At 39.7% G+C, this 19,856-nt stretch overlaps 1 protein-coding gene and 1 non-coding gene across 35 annotated transcripts in view; one reads left to right on the top strand and one right to left on the bottom strand.

Annotated features, from left to right (window-relative positions):
- The window catches only part of LOC105476014 (regulating synaptic membrane exocytosis 2), a 763,868-nt gene that overhangs the window by 51,253 nt on the left and 692,759 nt on the right, over positions 1-19,856 (top strand). The window lies entirely within an intron of this gene.
- On the bottom strand, positions 16,713-16,819 carry LOC112425630 (U6 spliceosomal RNA). The gene has a single exon (XR_003016751.2). It is a non-coding gene; the product is annotated as a U6 spliceosomal RNA (small nuclear RNA).

Below are 19,856 nucleotides of genomic sequence, written 5' to 3'. Positions count from 1 at the left end.
GAGACTTATTCACTATCATGAGAACAGCATGGGAAAGACCTGCCCCCATGATTCAGTTGCCTCCCACTGAGTCCCTCCCACAACATGTGGGAATTCAAGATGAGATCTGGGTGAGGAAACAACCAAACCATATCATTCCACCCCTGGTCATTCCCAAATCTTATGTCTTCACATTTCAAAAGCAGTCATGCCTTCCTAACAGTTCCCCAAAGTCTTAACTCATTTCAGCATTAACTCAAAAGTCCACATTCCAAAGTCTCATCTGAGACAAGGCAATCCCTTCTGCCTATGAGCCTGTAAAATCAGAAGCAAGTTAGTTACTTCCTAGATACATTGGGAGTACAGGCATTGAATAAATACAACTGTTGCAAATGGGAGAAGTTGGCCAAAATGAGGGGCTACAGGCCCCATGCAAGTCCAAAATCCAATAGGGCAGTCATTACACCTTAAAGTTCCAAAACAGTCTCCTTTGACACCATGTCTCACATCTAGGTCATGCTGATGCAAGAGGTGGGTTCCCATGGTCTTGGGCAGCTCCACACATGTGGCTTTCAAGGGTACAGCCTCCCTCCCACTGCCTTCATAGGCTGGTGTTGAGTGTCTGCGGCTTTTCCAGGCAACTTGCTGTCAGTGGGTCTACCATTCTGGGGTCTGGAGGATGGTGGCCCTCTTCTCATAGCTCCACTAGGTGGTGCCTCAGTAGGGACTCTGTGTGGAGACTCCGACCCTACTTTTCGTTTCTCCACTGCCCTAACAAAGGTTTTCTATGAGGGCCCTGCCCCTGCAGCAAACTTTTGCCTGGGCACCCAGGCATTTCCATACATCGTCTGAAATCTAGGTTAAGGTTCCCAAACCTCAGTTCTTGATTTCTGTGCACCCACAGGCTCAACACCGTGTGGAAGCTGCCAAGGCTTGGGGCTTCCACCCTCTGAAGCAGCAGCCTGAGCTGTACCTTGGCCCCTTTTAGTCAGGCTGGAGCAGCTGGGACACAGGGCACCAAGTCCCTAGACTGCACACAGAAGGGGTACCCGGGGCCTGACCCACAAAACCAGTTTTTCCTCCTAAATCTCCAGGCCTGTGATGGAAGGGGCTGCTGCAAAGGTCTCTGACAAGCCCTGGAGACATTTCCTCCATTGTCTTGGTGATTAACATCTGGCTCCCTGTTACTTATGCAAATTTCTGCAGCTGGCTTGAATTTCTCCCCAGAAAATGGGATTTTGTTTTCTATCACATTATCAGGCTGCAAATTTTTCACACTTTTATACTGGTTCCTTTTTGAAACTGAATGCCTTTAACAGCACCCAAGTCACATCTTGAACGCTTTGCTGCTTAGAAATTTCTTCCCACAGATACCCTAAATCATCTCTCTTAAGTTCAGAGTTCCACACATCTCTAGGGCAGGGGTAAAATGCCGCCAGTCTCTTTGCTAAAACATAACAGTAGTCACCTTTGCTGTAATTCCCAACAAGTTCCTTATCTCCATCTGAGACTACTTTATCTTGGATTTCATTGTCCATATCATTATCAGCATTTTGGTCAAAGCCATTCGACAGGTCACTAGGGAGTTCCAAACTTTCCCATATTTTTCTTTCTTCTGAGCCCTCCAAACTGTTCCAACCTCTGCCTGTTACCCAGTTCCAAAGTCACTTCCACTTTTTTGTGTATCTTTTCAGTAGCACCCCACTCCTGGTACCAATTTACTGTATTAGTCCATTTTCACGTAAAGGACATACCCAAGACTAGGCAATATACAAAAGAAAGAGGTTTAATGGTCTTACAGTTCCACATGGCTGGGAAGGTCTCACAATCATGGCAGAAGGCAAGGAGGAGCAAGTCACATCTTACGTGGATGGTGGCAGGCCAAGAAAGAGCTTGTACAGGGGCAAGTATAAAACCAGCAAATCTCATGAGACTTATTCACTATCATGAGAAGAGCACAGGAAAGACCTGCCCCCATGATTTAATTACCTTTCACCAGTGCCTCCCACAACACATGGGAATTCAAGATGAGATTTGGGTAGGGGCAAAACCAAACCATATCATGGCCTTAAATTGCAGTCCACATTGTTGCACTGCAGTGCCTAATTCTGTTGCATACTCTTGGTCTTAATTCTCCTGGATAGGAGAAGAACATAACTTTTGTTAAGACGTGTACTAAAGTTAATCTCTTTGTTCAACTCATCTGAAGTGTATTTATTTGAAATATGATTACGTGCAAAATTTAACTGATGTAAAACAACTCTATCAGATTCTATACCTTTAAATGAGGATTGTCTTCTTCAAAGTAGTCACCTTGGGAGACTATGGGTTTATTCCAGCCATCTGTCACTGTTGGTATTAGGGTTCTCTAGAGGAACAGAACTAATAGCATAGATGTATGTATAAAGCAGAGTTTATTAAGGAGTATTGACTCACATGATCACAAGGTGAAGTCCCACAATAGGCCATCTGCAAGCTGAGGAGCAAGGAAGCCAGTCTGAGTCCCAAAACCTCAAAAGTAGGGAAGCTGACAGTGCAGCCTTCAGTTTGTGGTTGAAGGTCCAAGAGCCCCTGGCAAACCACTGGTGTAAGTCCGAGAGTCCAAAAGCTGAAGAACTTGGAGTCCGATGTTTGAGGGCAGGAAACTTCCACCATGGGAGAAAGATGAAATCCAGAAGACTTGGCCAGTCTAGTCCTTCCACATTCTTCTGCCTGCTGGCAGCTGATTAGATGGTGCCTACCCAGATTGAGGGTGGGTCTGCCTCTTCCAGTCCACTGACTCAAATGTTAATCCTTTGGCAACACCCCCACAGATACCCAGGAACAATACTTTGCATCCTTCAGTCCAACCAAGTTGACACTCAACCATCACACTGCTTTTATCATTTTTTAGGAATTAGGCATGGTTATCTTTTTGAAGAGTGAGAGTGAGGAGAGAGAGACTGAACATTATATGACACAACTCTACAGCCTTTTAACCACACGTGTAGAGAAGCCTCATACTGGGGACTTTTACTGGGTTCTATTTATGTTGTCATCTGAGACTTGACAGACATATGGGCTAAAGACATGTATGTGTACAGAAGTTCATTGTTTTTCATTAAGATTTACACTAGCCTAGGAACTACATAGCATCTGTGCCCTGGTTAGTGACAGAATGAATAGTCTAGGTACAGTTTATAAAAGCTGCCATACAGCAACTCTGTTTAGCTCCAGTGGTCTTTGTTAGATGTAAATGTACTAAAGTGAAGGAGGGAGGGAGAAGGAAATCTGATTTTGTGCTGTTTAATTGTTTTTTTTTTTTTTTTTGAGACAAGGTCTCACTCTGTTGTTCAGGCTGGAGTGCAGTGGTGCCATCTCAGCTCACTGCAGTCTTGACCACCTGGGATCAGGTGATCCTTCTACCTCAGCCTCCCAAGTAGCCAGGACTACAGGCATGCACCACCACACCTGCTAATTTTCTTATTTTGTTTTAGACGCATTGTTTCTGCCATGTTGCCTAGGCTGGTCTTGAATATCTCAGCTCTAGTAATCTGCCCACCTTGGCCTCCCAAAGTGCTGGCATTACAGTGCACCTGGCCTTGCAAATGTTTTGATCCTATGAAATTTTATGTAATTGTATAAAAAGGAGCAGGTTGAGAAGAATGACATGTAGAATTTTACTGAAGGTGAAAGTCAAGAATAGGTCTACTGTACTGTTGGTGTTGGTGCTGTAGTCTTATGGAGTATCAGTGATGTCAGTGGGCTTAGGGAGGCCTCTGAACACCGGTGAGACGTTGACCCCAGCCACTGTCCAGGTTCTTGACACCTTTGCAAGAAAATTCAAGGACAAGTCAAAGCAAAAGTAAAAAGTATTTTTTTAAAAGTGAAAGTACACACTCAAGAGTGGGAGTATAGGCCTACTCAGGAGAGTATGTTGTGCCCAATGTGTTTGTGGTTTGTCCAAACCAAAAAAAGGTTTTTCAAATTAAGAGGCAGAATGATCATAAGGATTTCTGGGAAGAGAATGAGATTTCTTGGAATTGAGGTGCCACTGAGTTTTATAACAAACATGGGTATACCTGGAACTGTCATGGTCTGGTGAGATGTGGTTTAGTATAATAATGAGTTTATAATTGAACCTGGGGTACAATTTGAGTCAAATCCAGTGCCATGTTAGATCTAGCTGGTCTTAACTGGTATTTCTTATATCCTGTTTGTTAGGCTCTTATTGGCTCCTCTCCCTTCCCCATTCCTCTAGCTGGTTTCTGTGTTCCTTCTATGTTAGTCATGTGAAACTGTTGCCTGGTATTTCCTGTTTCTTCTGTGACCACCCCATATTCCTGTCTCGTAAAGAAGTCAGAAAAGGGCTCTCTTTCTCAGCTGTTTCAGGGATACGTTCAAACTTGTCATTTTCTATAGATTTTCAACACTGCTCTGATACCCTTCACTCTCAGCTGGTGACCTGACTTCTGACTTTGTTGGGAAAATGGAGTCTATAACATGTGTACTCTCAGTTTTTCTACTTTCCACTTAATATTGCTTGGATATATTTACGTATATTTGTATTTTGTAGTGAACGTTTGTTGATGACTTCTCCCAGGATAGAAACCTGTTCCTCCTATCTAATCGTATTCTAAATTTCCTAGCCATCTAATTTAGGTGGTAATTACTCTGGAACAAGATGTATGGAATCTTCAAGAGCAAAGATGGTCTTATTCTATATCCTTTCCTATATCCTTGTACTGATTATTCCTATCCTTTACTAACCCTTCATTTTCCTGGCCAATTCTTACTCAGTTATCTCCCTTTCTGTCTCCTCGAATCCCTTCATTGAGATAATTCACATACTGTACAATTCAGCCTTTCAAAGTGTAGAGTTCAGTGCTTTCTAGTATATTCTCAGAGTGGTGCAACTATAACCACAGTCTAATTTTAGACCATTTCATTCTTTTGTTCCTCCTGAAAGAAACCCTGTACCCGTTAGCACTCCCTCCTCCCTTTTCCCTTCCCTCATCCTAGGCAACCACTAATCTTTCTATGGATTTGCCTATTCTGGAGATTTCATATAAACAGAACCATACGGTATGTTGTCTTTTGTGACTTCTTCTTTCACTTAACATAATGTTCTCAAGGGTCATTCACGTCATAACATGTGTCAGTACTTTTCTTCTTTTTTTATTGTGATAAAATGCACATATAAAATTTTACCATATGGCATTTGGTACATTTGCAGTGTTATGCAAACATCACCACTATCCAGTTTTGGAATATTTTCATCACCCCAAAAGGAAACCCTGTGTTCATTAAGTACTCACTCTCCATTATTCCCTCACCCCAGCCACTAATCTGGCAACCACTAATCTCTTTCTGTCTCTCTAGATTTGTCTGTTCTCGATATTTTATATAAATGGAATCATACAGTATGTAATTTTTGTGTGTGCCTGGCTTCTTTTACTTAGAATAATGTTTTCAAGATTCGTTCATGTCATAACATGTATAGTACTTTTTTGTTTTCTTTTATGGCCAAATAATAATCTGTTATATGAATATGCCACATGTATGTGGACAAATGTCCATCAGATGATTTGAGTTATTTCCATTTTTTTGACTATTATGAATAATGCTGTGAACATTCATGTACAAGTTTTTGTGTAGATGTGTGTTTCCATTGTTCTTGGATATATACCTAGGAATGGAATTGCTGGGTCATATGGTAACTCTAGGTTTAAGTTTTTAAAAAACTACCAAACTTTTCCAAAGTGGTTGCACTATTTTACATTCCCACCAGCAATGTGTGAGGGTTTTACTTTCTCCACATCCTTCCCAACACTTGTTATTTTCTCTTTTTGATTGTGTCCATCCTGGTGAGTATGAAGTAGTATCCTACTGTGGGTTTGACTTGCATTTCTCTAATGACAAATGATGGTGAGCAACTTTTCATGTGTTCATTGGCTATTTTTATATTTTATTTAAAGAAATATGTATTCAAATCCTTGGCCTGGCATGGTGGCTTTTGCCTGTAATCCCAGCACATTGAGAGGTTGAGGTGGGAGGATTTCTTGAGCCTAGGAGTTCAAGACCAGCTTGGGCAACATAGTGACACCCTATCTCTACAAAACAAACAAATAAATAAAAATAAATGAAATAAAAACAAAAAAATTAGCTGGGCTTGGTGGTGTGCCTCTGTAGTCCCAGCTACTCAGGAGGCAGAGGTGGGAGGATTCCTTGAGCCTGTGAGGTTGAGGTGGCACTGATCTGTGATCCTGCTACTGCACTCCAGCTTGGGTGACAGAGCAAGACCCTGTTTCAAAATAAAATAAGAATAAAATAAAGTAAAATAAATTAGAATTATATTTAGAGATGGTTCAATCACAGTTTTATAACCTTGTTTATCAAGAGTGAAAATTGGAAATTATTAAAAGTACTAAAAAGGTAACACATATCAGTGTTTAATGTTTCTGTAACTGTTGGTAAGGCTTACATCTAAATCTGATGCAGAATTCTTAATGGTATTGGAACAATCCTTTTCTCAGCCACATAGTATTCACTGGTACTATAAGTCTGGAAGAGACTGGCTGTGGGTACTACTTCTTGTCTTCAGCTGTAACTGTGATCAGCTGTGTGTGACTGCAATATCAGCAAGTGCACTTTGTATCTTTTCTAGAAGCATTTCCCTAAATAATATGTAGCAGCCTCATGGTTTTATTGTAGCTTATATAAGCTAGTAGCCTATAAAGCAGCTGTAGATTCTTCACTGGATAAGGAGTCTATCAAAACATCAATGTCTTTTGCTGTTTGTGCAATCAGTGCTGTAAGAAGCTGAGCATACTCTTCTGTAGGGTTAGCTGGCTGGTCTTTGTTAATTGCTGTCTGAATATTATTAAAAGAGGCAGGAAGACCACATTGCTGCAACACATCAGTGGCATTACAAAACTGATCTGAAAGTGAGTTCATGGTGTCTTACAGCTGCATGAGCTGATCACCGTGTTCCTTTCGCTCTTTTCACTTTCTTGATGGTGCCCTTTGGACAAAGTTTTTAATTTTGATGTCCAGTTTGTCTTTTTTTGTTTTTGTTGTTTGTGCTTCAGTGTCATATCGAAGGAAACCATTACCTAACCCAAGGTCATGAAAATTACTTTTATGTTTTCTTCTAAGAGTTTTATGGTTTTGGCTTTGACATTTAGGTCTTTAATCCCCTTGGAGTTAATTTTATATGATGTGAAATAGGAGTCTAACTTCATTCTCTTGTATAAGGATAAACAATTTTCTCAGCACTATTTGTTGTAAATGCTATTCTTTCTCTACTGAATAGCCTTTGCACCTTTGTCAAAAATCAATTCATCATTGATATAAGGGCTTATTTCTGGACCTCAGATCAATAGAACTGATCTGAAAAAAGCTAACTTGGATTTTGATACCAATTGTATCGAATGTGTGTCAATTTCAGGAGTATTGCTGTCTTAACAATATTACGTTTTGTGGCTTATGGATATGGGGTGTCTTTCCATGTATTTAAATCTTCTTTATTTTTTCCCCAATAATGATTTGTAGTTTTCAGTATACAAATCTTAACACATCTTTTGTTAAATTTGTACCTAAGTATTTTTTTCTTTTTTATTATTTTTTTTAAAGATACAGGATCTTGCTCTTTTGCTCAAGCTAGAGTATAGTGGTATTGATTTCAGCTCACTGTAGCCTTGAAATCCTGGGCTCAAACAGTCTTCCCACATCTGCCTCCTGAGTAGCTAGGACTACAAGCATGTGCTATTACACCTGGCTAATTTTTTTTTTTCTTTTTGCAGAGACAAGGTCTTGCTATGTTGCCTAGGCTGGTCTTGAACTCCTGGCCTCAAGCAGTCCTACTACCTCAGCCTCCCAAGTTGCTGGGATTATAGGTGTGAGTCATCATGCCTGGCTCATGCTATTTTAAACATGCAGTTGTTTTCATAATTTCATTTTGGAAATGTTCATTGCTAGTATCAGAAATACAATCGATCTTTGAATATTGGTCTTGTATCCTGCAATTAGTTTTAATCTACTCAGTTCTTAAGACTTTTGTCAAATATCGTGTGTTCCAGGAAGTTTTTACACATCCTTTAGGACTGCATTAGGTAACCCTTCTTTATGTTGCCCTAAATCCTTCCCCATACCCTAATTATACAATGTACCTCTATGCTGTTTTGTTGCTGTAAGTTTGTTTGTAGACCTCTCATCTAAACTCTTAGATTGGTTTTCAATACTGATGTTGCCAACAAATTCTCCACAAAGAATAGAGTTTTGGAAAAATAACACTAATGAAAAAATAGAGTTAGAATTGAAAAATGTATGAATTATCTCATTCTTTATTACTTATTTGTTCATTATCAAAAGATAAATTTTTGAGTTCTTTAAATGAGTTAGCTAAACCCACGTGAATATCGAATGTTCTTATAAATAAGTCTCTCCCATTTCACAAATCCTCTGATGCTTTGCTTCTCTAAACTTTTCCAGGAAAAAATTTTTGCAGAAGATTGTAAATGTGTTTAGGGATGGAAAAGGTCGATAATGCTCCAGCACACTGGCAGTACCTTAGGAGCATGGAATTGTGTTTTATTTACTGGTAGCATAGTCCCCAATTGTTAGTATGGTCCCTGATAACATGATAGGTATCAATAAATTAATTATTGAATTTATGTTTCTACCTGCAAATTTTGAAGATAGTTTGTTCAAAAATAACACATTTATTGAGCACCTACTAAGTGCCAGTCACTAGTCTAATCTCTGTTTTGTATAGTGATTAGAGCTTTCATGGAGCTTAGCTTCTAGTAAGTAGGGAGAACTCAATATTTCCAGATAAAATTTGCAATTAAAAGTAATTGCAACAGCTCAACTACTTTTGCACCAGCCTAAACATTTACTGACAAAAGCTATTGTTTTTACTGTTTTTCCTATACCAATGACTCAAAATAAATATATTGGAACCTTCTTTGACTGCTGTTTACTGTCCTAATGACCAATTGGTCTACTTATAATTTTTCCTTTTTCTTAAGTATCTATATAAATTCTCACTCATTTTTCTTATCTGTTATGATCTGTCATCAGAGTTAGAGAACACAGACCTGTTAACTAGATTATAAATTCGACAACAGCAGCTATGATGTGTATATGCTTTAGTATTGTGTTTGGCACATACTATGTATTCATTAAGTATTTATTGAATGAATAAAGAATGTCACTTTGATCTTAAAAACATCATGGATACCTATGTTCAACAAGATACAATTTCAAATCCCCTAGTATACAACACTCTTAATAGTCTGATCAATTTACCTTTCCAACCACATCTGCATTGTTTCCCCTTTCCCACCTTAATACATGGAAGCCTCCTTGAAGTTTCTTGAAAATACTGTAATAGGATGTTAATGGAGATGGAATATTAACTTATCAACTGGGAGTGTAGAATAAGGCTGCCTTCCTTTTTTTTACTTTTGTTGTGGATACTGTGACAACAAATAGTGAAAACCATATTGACACACATAGATTTCTTATATATGGCATATATATTTGTCATATGTATGTTTGTGTATATATATATGTACCTACTATATGTGTATATATGCATTTCTATTTTTTTTGTGATTTATAGGCAAAAGATGTTATATTAGTACTTTTTGTTTTGAGTAAAAAAACTCACCTTAAACTAGCATAAGGGAAGAAAAATAAATTTATTTGTTCATATGACTGGAAAGTCCAACAGATAACTGGATTCAAAGCCTCAGAGAATATCTTTAGGATTCTTTCCATTGGTCTCTTGGTTCTATTTCCCTTTTTTTTTTTTTTATTATACTATGAGTTCTAGGGTGCATGTGCATAACGTGCAGGTTTGTTACATATGTATACTTGTGCCATGTTGGTGTGCTGCACCCATCAACTCATCAGCACCCATCAACTCGTCATTTACATCAGGTATAACTCCAAATGCAATCCCTCCCCGCTCCCCCCTCCCCGTGATAGGCCCCGGTGTGTGATGTTCCCCTTCCCGAGTCCAAGTGATCTCATTGTTCAGTTCCCACCTATGAGTGAGAACATGCGCTGTTTGGTTTTCTGTTCTTGCGATAGTCTGCTGAGAATGATGGTTTCCAGCTGCATCCATGTCCCTACAAAGGACATGAACTCATCCTTTTTTATGGCTGCATAATATTCCATGGTGTATATGTGCCACAGTTTCTTAATCCTGTCTGTCACTGATGGACATTTGGGTTGATTCCAAGTCTTTGCTCTTGTGAATAGTGCTGCAGTAAACATACGTGTGCATGTGTCTTTATAGCAGCATGATTTATAATCCTTTGGGTATATACCCAGTAATGGGATGGCTGGGTCATATGGTATTTCTAGTTCTAGATCCTTGAGGAATCGCCATACTGTTTTCCACAATGGTTGAACTAGTTTACAATCCCACCAACAGTGTAAAAGTGTTCCTATTTCTCCACATCCTCTCCAGCACCTGTTGTTTCCTGACTTTTGAATGATCGCCATTCTAACTGGTGTGAGATGGTATCTCATTGTGCTTTTGATTTGCATTTCTCTGGTGGCCAGTGATGATGAGCATTTTTTCATGTGTCTGTTGGCCGTATGAATGTCCTCTTTTGAGAAATGTCTATTCATATCCTTTGCCCACTTTTTGATGGGGTTGTTTGTTTTTTTCTTGTAAATTTGTTTGAGTTCTTTGTAGGTTCTGGATATTAGCCCTTTGTCTGATGAGTAGATTGCAAAAATTTTCTCCCATTCTGTAGGTTGCCTGTTCACTCTGATGGTAGTTTCTTTTGCTGTGCAGAAGCTCTTTAGTTTAATGAGATCCCATTTGTCAATTTTGGCTTTTGTTGCCGTTGCTTTTGGTGTTTTAGACATGAAGTCCTTGCCTGTGCCTATGTCCTAAATGGTATTACCTAGGTTTTCTTCTAGGGTTTTTATGGTATTAGGTCTAACATTTAAGTCTCTAATCCATCTTGAATTAATTTTCGTATAAGGAGTAAGGAAAGGATCCAGTTTCAGCTTTCTACTTATGGCTAGCCAATTTTCCCAGCACCATTTATTAAATAGGGGATCCTTTCCCCATTTCTTGTTTTTCTCAGGTTTATCAAAGATCAGATGGCTGTAGATGTGTGGTATTATTTCTGAGGACTCTGTTCAATTCCATTGGTCTATATCTCTGTTTTGGTACCAGTACCATGCTGTTTTGGTTACTGTAGCCTTGTAGTATAGTTTGAAGTCAGCTAGCGTGATGCCTCCAGCTTCGTTCTTTTGACTTAGGATTGTCTTGGAGATGCGGGCTCTTTTTTGGTTCCATATGAACTTTAAAGCAGTTTTTTCCAATTCTGTGAAGAAACTCATTGGTAGCTTGATGGGGATGGCATTGAATCTATAAATTACCTTGGGCAGTATGGCCATTTTCACAATATTGATTCTTCCTATCCATGAGCATGGTATGTTCTTCCATTTGTTTATGTCCTCTTTTATTTCACTGAGCAGTGGTTTGTAGCTCTCCTTGAAGAGGTCCTTTACATCCCTTGTAAGTTGGATTCCTAGGTATTTTATTCTCTTTGAAGCAATTGTGAATGGAAGTTCATTCCTGATTTGGCTCTCTGTTTGTCTGTTACTGGTGTATAAGAATGCTTGTGATTTTTGCACATTAATTTTGTATCCTGAGACTTTGCTGAAGTTTCTTATCAGCTTAAGGAGATTTTGGGCTGAGGCAATGGGGTTTTCTAAATATACAATCATGTCATCTGCAAACAGGGACAATTTGACTTATTCTTTTCCTAACTGAATACCCTTGATTTCTTTCTCTTGCCTGATTGCCCTAGCCAGAACTTCCAACACTATGTTGAATAGCAGTGGTGAGAGAGGGCATCCCTGTCTTGTGCCAGGTTTCAAAGGGAATGTTTCCAGTTTTTGCCCATTCAGTATGATATTGGCTGTGAGTTTGTCATAAATAGCTCTTATGATTTTGAGATACGTTCCATCAATACCGAATTTATTGAGAGTTTTTAGCATGAAGGGCTGTTGAATTTTGTCAAAGGCCTTTTCTGCATCTATTGAGATAATCATGTGGTTTTTGTCTTTGGTTCTGTTTATATGCTGGATTACGTTTATTGATTTGTGTATGTTGAACCAGCCTTGCATCCCAGGGATGGAGCCAACCTGATCATGGTGGATAAGCTTTTTGATGTGCTGCTGGATCCGGTTTGCCAGTATTTTATTGAGGATTTTTGCATTGATGTTCATCAGGGATATTGGTCTAAAATTCTCTTTTATTGTTGTGTCTCTGCCAGGCTTTGGTATCAGGATGATGTTGGCCTCATAAAATGAGTTAGGGAGGATTCCCTCTTTTTCTATTGATTGGAATAGTTGCAGAAGGAATGGTACCAGCTCCTCCTTGTACCTCTGGTAGAATTCAGCTGTGAATCCATCTGGTCCTGGACTTTTTTTGGTTGGTAGGCTATTAATTATTGCCTCAATTTCAGAGCCTGCTATTGGTCTATTCAGGGATTCAACTTCTTCCTGGTTTAGTCTTGGGAGAGTGTAAGTGTCCAGGAAATTATCCATTTCTTCTAGATTTTCTAGTTTATTTGCGTAGAGGTGTTTATAGTATTCTCTGATGCTAGTTTGTGTTTCTGTGGGGTTGGTGGTGATATCCCCTTTATCATTTTTTATTGCGTCTATTTGATTCTTCTCTCTTTTCTTCTTTATTAGTCTTGCTAGCAGTCTATCAATTTTGTTGATCTTTTCCAAAAACCAACTCCTGGATTCATTGATTTTTTGGAGGGTTTTTTGTGTCTCTATCTCCTTCAGTTCTGCTCTGATCTTAGTTATTTCTTGCCTTCTGCTAGCTTTTGAATGTGTTTGCTCTTGCTTCTCTAGTTCTTTTAATTGTGATGTTAGGGTGTCAATTTTAGATCTTTCCAGCTTTCTCTTGTGGGCATTTAGTTCTATAAATTTCCCTCTACACACTGCTTTAAATGTGTTCCAGAGATTCTGGTATGTTGTATCATTGTTCTCATTGGTTTCAAAGAACATCTTTATTTCTGCCTTCATTTCGTTGTGCATGCACTAGTCATTCAGGAGGAGGTTATTCAGTTTCCATGTAGTTGAGCGGTTTTGATTGAGTTTCTTAGTCCTGAGTTCTAGTTTGATTGCACTGTGGTGTGAGAGACAGTTTGTTATAATTTCTGTTCTTGTACATTTGCTAAGGAGTGCTTTACTTCCAATTATGTGGTCAATTTTGGAATAAGTGTGATGTGGTGCTGAGAAGAATGTATATTCTGTTGATTTGGGGTGGAGAGTTCTGTAGATGTCTATTAGGTCTGCTTGCTGCAGAGATGAGTTCAATTCCTGGATATCCTTATTAACTTTCTGTCTCGTTGATCTGTCTAATGTTGACAATGGAGTGTTGAAGTCTCCCATTATTATTGTATGGGAATCTAAGTCTCTTTGTAAGTCTCTAAGGACTTGCTTTATGAATCTGGGTGCTCCTGTATTGGGTGCATATATATTTAGGATAGTTAGCTCTTCCTGTTGAATTGATCCCTTTACCATTATGTAATGGCCTTCTTTGTCTCTTTTGATCTTTGATAGTTTAAAGTCTGTTGTATCAGAGACTAGTATTGCAACCCCTGCTTTTTTTTGTTCTCCATTTGCTTGGTAGATCTTCCTCCATCCCTTTATTTTGAGCCTATGTATGTCTCTGCATGTGAGATGGGTCTCCTGAATACAGCACACTGATGGGTCTTGACTCTTTATCCAGTTTGCCAGTCTGTGTCTTTTAATTGGAGCATTTAGTCCATTTACATTTAAGGTTAATATTATTATGTGTGAACTTGATCCTGCCATTATAATATTAACTGGTTATATTGCTCGTTAGTTGATGCAGTTTCTTCCTAGCCTCGATGTTCTTTACATTTTGGCATGTTTTTGCAATGGCTGGTACCAGTTGTTCCTTTCCATGTTTAGTGCTTCCTTCAGGATCTCTTGTAGGGCAGGCCTGGTGGTGACAAAATCTCTAAGCATTTGCTTATCTGTAAAGGATTTTATTTCTCCTTCACTTATGAAACTTAGTTTGGCTGGATATGAAATTCTGGGTTTAAAATTCTTTTCTTTAAGAATGTTGAATATTGGCCCCCACTCTCTTCTGGCTTGTAGAGTTTCTGCCGAGAGATCTGCTGTTAGTCTGATGGGCTTCCCTTTGTGGGTAACCCGATCTTTCTCTCTGGCTGCCCTTAAGATTTTTTCCTTCATTTCAACTTTGGTGAATCTGGCAATTATGTGTCTTAGAGTTGCTCTTCTCGAGGAGTATCTTTGTGGCGTTCTCTGTATTTCCTGAATTTGAATGTTGGCCTGCTCTACTAGGTTGGGGAAGTTCTCCTGGATGATATCCTGAAGAATGTTTTCCAACTTGGTTCCATTTTACCCCTCACTTTCAGGCACCCCAATCAGACGTAGATTTGGTCTTTTTACATAATCCCATAATTCTTGCAGGCTTGTTCATTTCTTTTTCTTCTATTTTCTTTAGATTTCTCTTCTCGCTTCATTTCATTCATTTGATCCTCAATCGCAGATACTCTTTCTTCCAGTTGATCGAGTCGGTTACTGAAGCTTGTGCATTTGTCACTTATTTCTCGTGTCATGGTTTTCATCTCTGTCCGTTCCTTTATGGCCTTCTCTGCATTAATTATTCTGGTTATCAATTCTTCTACTCTTTTTTCAAGCTTTTTAGTTTCTTTGCGCTGGGTACGTAATTCCTCCTTTAGCTCTGAGAAGTTTGATGGACTGAAGCCTTCTTCTCTCATCTCGTCAAAGTCATTCTCCATCCAGCTTTGATCTGTTGCTGACGATGAGCTGCGTTCCTTTGGAGGGGGAGATGCGCTCTTATTTTTTGAATTTCCAGCTTTTCTGCCCTGCTTTTTCCCCATCTTTGTGTTTTTATCTGCCTCTGGTCTTTGATGATGGTGACGTACTGATGGGGTTTTGGTGTGGGTGTCCTTCCTGTTTGTTAGTTTTCTTTCTAACAGTCAGGACCCTCAGCTGTAGGTCTGTTGGAGATTGCTTGAGGTCCACTCCAGACCCTGTTTGCCTGGGTGTCAGCAGCAGAGGCTGCAGAAGATAGAATACTGCTGAACAGCGAGTGTACCTGTCTGATTTTTGCTTTGGAAGCTTCCTCTCGGGGTGTACTCCACCATGTGAGGTGTGGGGTGTCGGTCTGCTCCTAGTGGAGCATGTGTCCCAGTTAGGCTACTCAGGGGTCAGAGACCCACTTGAGCAGGCAGTCTGTCCGTTCTCAGATCTCAACTTCCGTGTTGGGAGATCCACTGCTCTCTTCAAAGCTGTCAGACAGAGTTGCTTGCGTCTGCAGAGGTTTCTGCTGCTTTTTTTTGTTTGTTTGTTGTTGTTGTTGTTTAGCTGTGCCCTGTCCCCAGAGGTGGAGTCTACAGAGACTGGTAGGCCTCCTTGAGCTGCTGTGAGCTCCACCCAGTTCGATCTTCCCAGGGGTTTGTTTACCTACTTAAGCCTCAGCAATGGAGGGTGCCCCTCCCCCAGCCTCGCTGCTGCCTTGTGGTTAGATCGCAGACTGCTGTGCTAGCAATGAGGAAGGCTCCGTGGGCATGGGACCCTCCCGGCCAGGTGTGGGATATAATCTCCTGGTGTGCCTGTTTGCTTAAAGCGCAGTATTGGGGTGGGAGTTACCTGATTTTCCAGGTGTTGTGTGTCTCTGTTCCCCTGGCTAGGAAAAGGGATTCCCTTACCCCTTGCGCTTCCCAGGTGAGGCGATGCCTCGCCCTGCTTTAGCTCTCGCTGGTCGGGCTGCAGCAGCTGACCAGCACTGATTGTCCGGCACTCCCCAGTGAGATGAACCCAGTACCTCAGTTGATAATGCAGAAATCACCTGTCTTCTGTGTTGCTCGCACTGGGAGCTGGAGACTGGAGCTGTTCCTATTCGGCCATCTTGCTCCGCCCCTCCATTCTGTTTCCTTTTGTTTGCTTCAAAAATTTTCTTCTATCTGCTCTGCCACTGGGAAAGACACACTGCTTCCATATTTAGGCTGCATTGTCCAGATTTAATAGTTCCATCACATATTTATAATGCAAATAACAAAAGCAACAGCAACAATAATAGTAATAGTGTGTCCAGAATTGGTTCCTTCCAGTGGGTTCTTGGTCTTGCTGATTTCAAGAATAAAGCCGCGGACCCTCGTGGTGAGTGTTACAGTTCTTAAAGATGGTGCGTCCGGAGTTTGTTCCTTTTGATGCTCAGATGTGTCCAGAGTTTCTTCCTTCTGGTGGGTTCGTGGTCTTGCTTGACTTCAGGAGTGAAGCTGCAGATCTTCTTGGTGAGTGTTACAGCTCATAAAAGGTAGTGTGAATCCAAAGAGTGAGCAGCAACAAGATTTATTGCCAAGAGCGAAAGTACAAAGCTTCCACAGCATGGAAGGTGACCGGAGCAGGTTGCCACTGCTGGCTCAGGTGGCCAGTTTTTATTCCCTTATTTGGCCCCGCCCATGACCTGCTGATTGGTCCATTTTACAGAGCACTGATTGGTACATTTTACAGAGTGCTGATTAGTCCATTTTTACAGAATGCTGACTGGTGTATTTACAAACCTTTAGCTAGACATTAGACACAGAGCACTGATTGGTGCATTTTTACAGAGTGCTGATTGGTGCGTTTACAAACTTTTAGCTAGACACAGAGCACTGATTGGTGCATTTTTTTTTTTTTTAAATACGGACCGCTTCACAAATTTGCGTGTCATCCTTGTGCAGGAGCCATGCTAATCTTCTCTGTATCGTTCCAATTTTAGTATATGTGCTGCCGTAGCGAGCATGGTGCGTTTTTACAGAGTGCTGATTGGTGCGTTTACAAACCTTTAGCTAGACGCAGAACACTGGTGTGTTTTTACAGAGTGCTGACTGGTGCGTTTACAAACCTTTAGCTAGACACAGAACACTGGTGTGTTTTTACAGAGTGCTGATTGGTGTGTTTACAAATCTTTAGCTAGACACAGAGCACTGATTGGTGTGTTTACAATCCTTTAGCTAGACAGAAATGTTCTCCAAGTCCCCACCCAATCCAGAAGCCCAGACATAATGGTATTGATAACTAATATTAAAATGTATTTAATGCTTTTTATATGCTAATTACCATGCCAACACTTTATGTATGTTATACTGTATTTTATCTTCATAATAGCTCTTTGAGGAAGGTATTGTTAGTAGCTACATTTCAAAGATGAGGAAATTAAGATACAAACCAATTAAGTTACTTGTTTGATTATTTAACTAGTTAGTGATAGAGCCAAGAATTAAAATCCAGGCAGACTCTGTGCTTGCCACTATGCTGTACTGTCTGCTTAGGGAAGAACTCTTATTATCTCTGCTTTGTCTGTCACATGCCCTTCTCAGACCAGTCACTCTGTGCAAGGAAATGATGGTACCATGTTTACTCAGAGCTGGGTCATGTGCCTTGGCCCATAGCTAGTCTTACTAGAACCATATGGCATGGAGGAGAGTGTTTCCCTAAAGAAAGTAATCTTGGGTATATTTTAAAAAACTCCACATGTCCACAAAATAAACATTTTGTTGACCATGATGCTTAACAACAGAGAGTTCTGTATTAATCATTGAAAGCTCAGTGGCATCTGTCAGAGGCTAACAGTATTGTCAGTTTTGATTACAGACTCATTAAATGAGTTGTGTTTCTTTTAGGTGGGATCATTTGCTGGTAGTACATTGTTGGAGTCATTAAATAATGCAAATCTTAAACTAATTAACTTTTGAAAACACATCACTTCGGGAAGTTTCAAAATGGTTTAAAGCTATCTATATTTTAAAGGAAATTTGATTTATAATAACCTTAAAAAGTCTTAAATGGAAAAAAAGAAAAATGAAGCAGATAAAATAATGACAAAATATACTTTTCAAAATATTATTTAGACTACTTTAAAAAATATATTGAATCCAGATAAGATCACGCTTGTTAAAGCATAATGACTAGCATAATTTTAGTGATTAAGATAGAGTTTGTCTTTTGCCTTTATTTTTCTTTTTGATTTTAGATTCAGGGTATACATGTGGAGGTTTGTTACATGGATATATTGTGTAATGCTCAGGTTTGGGCTTTTGAACTCATCACTCAAATATTGAACATAGTACGCAATAGGTCATTATTCATTCATTACCCCTTTCTCCCCTTCCTGGCTTTGGAGTCCCAGTGTCTATTGTTTCCATCTTTACGTCTGTATGTACCCATTGTTTAGTTCCCACTTATAAAGGAGAACATGTGGTATTTAATTTTCTGTTTCTGTGTTAATTCAGTTAGGCTAATGGCTTTCAGCTGCATCTGTGTTGCCACAGAGGACATGATTTCATCCTTTTTTATGGCTCTGTAGTATTCCATGTTTATCTATCTATCTATCTATCTATCTATCTATCTATCTATCTATCTATCTCATATTTCCTTTATTCAGTCCACTGTTGATGGGCACCTGGGTTGATTCCATGACTTTGCTGTTGTGTATAGTGCTGCTATAAACATACAAGTGCAGGTGTCTTTTTGGTAGAATGACTTCTTTCCTTTCGGTAGACACCCAGTAATGAGGTTGCTGGGTTGAATAGTTCTATTTTTAGCTCTTTGAGAAATCTCCAAACTGCTTTCCACAGGGGCTGAACTAATTGACATTCACACTAACAGTGTGTAAGTATTTCCTTTTCTCTGCAGCATTGCCACTATCGGTTTTGTTTTGTTTTTTTCCCACTTTTTAATGGCCATTGTGACTGGTGTGAGATGGTATCTCATTGTGGTTTTATTTGCATTTCTCCGATGATTAGTGATGTTGAACATTTTTTCATATGTTTGTTGGCCACTTGTATGTCTTCTTTTGAGAAGTATCTGTTTATGCTCTTTGCCAACTTTTTAATGGGGTCATTTATTTTTTATTTGTCAACTTATTTAAGTTCCTTATAGATTTTGGATATTAGTACTTGGATACATAGTTTGCAAATATTTTCTTCCATACTGTAGTTTGTCTGTTTACTCTGTCGATAGCTTCTTTTGCTGTACAGAAGCTCTTGAATTCAATTAGGTCCCAGTTGTCAATTTTTGTTTATGCTTCATTTGCTTTTGAGGTTGTAGTCATAAATTCTTCCCCTAGGCCAATGTTCAAATGAGTATTTCCTAGGTTTTCTTCTAGGATTTTTATGGTTTGAGGCCTTACCCTTAAATTTAAGTCTTCAATCCATTTTTTTCCCCCCCAGACAGAGTCTCACTCTGTTGCCCAGGCTGGATGCGGTGGTGTGATCCTGGCTCAGGTCCTCCGCCTCTCAGGTTCAAGTGATTCTCATGCCTCAGCCTCCCAAGTAGCTGGGACTACAGGTGCACGCCACCACGCTTAGCTAATTTATACATATATATATGTGTATATATATATTTTTTTCAGTAGAGACGAGGTTTCACTATGTTGGCCAGGCTGGTCTTGAACTCCTGACTTCAAGTGATCCACCTGTGTCAGCCTCCAAAAGTGCTGGGGTTGTAGGTGCAAGCTACAGCAGCCAGCCTTGTCTTTAATCCGTCTTGAGTTAACTGTTGAATAAGGTACAGTTAGGGGTCCAGTTTCATTATTCTGCATATTGCTAGCCAGTTTGTCCATTACCATTTATTTAATAGGGTATCCTTTCTCTATTGTTTATTTTTGTTGACTGTCTAAGATCATTTGGTTGCAGGTGTGCAGCTTTGTTTCTGGGTTCTCTATTCTGTTATGTTGGTGCCTGTGTCTATTTTTGTACCAGTACCATATCGTTTTGGTTATTATAATCCTGTAGTACAGTTTGAAGTTGGGTAATGTGATACCTCCAGCTTTGTTCTTT

Source organism: Macaca nemestrina, chromosome 8, assembly GCF_043159975.1.
Source record: "Macaca nemestrina isolate mMacNem1 chromosome 8, mMacNem.hap1, whole genome shotgun sequence".
Classification (NCBI taxonomy): domain Eukaryota; kingdom Metazoa; phylum Chordata; class Mammalia; order Primates; family Cercopithecidae; genus Macaca; species Macaca nemestrina.
This window is presented reverse-complemented; position numbering and strand designations above follow the sequence as displayed.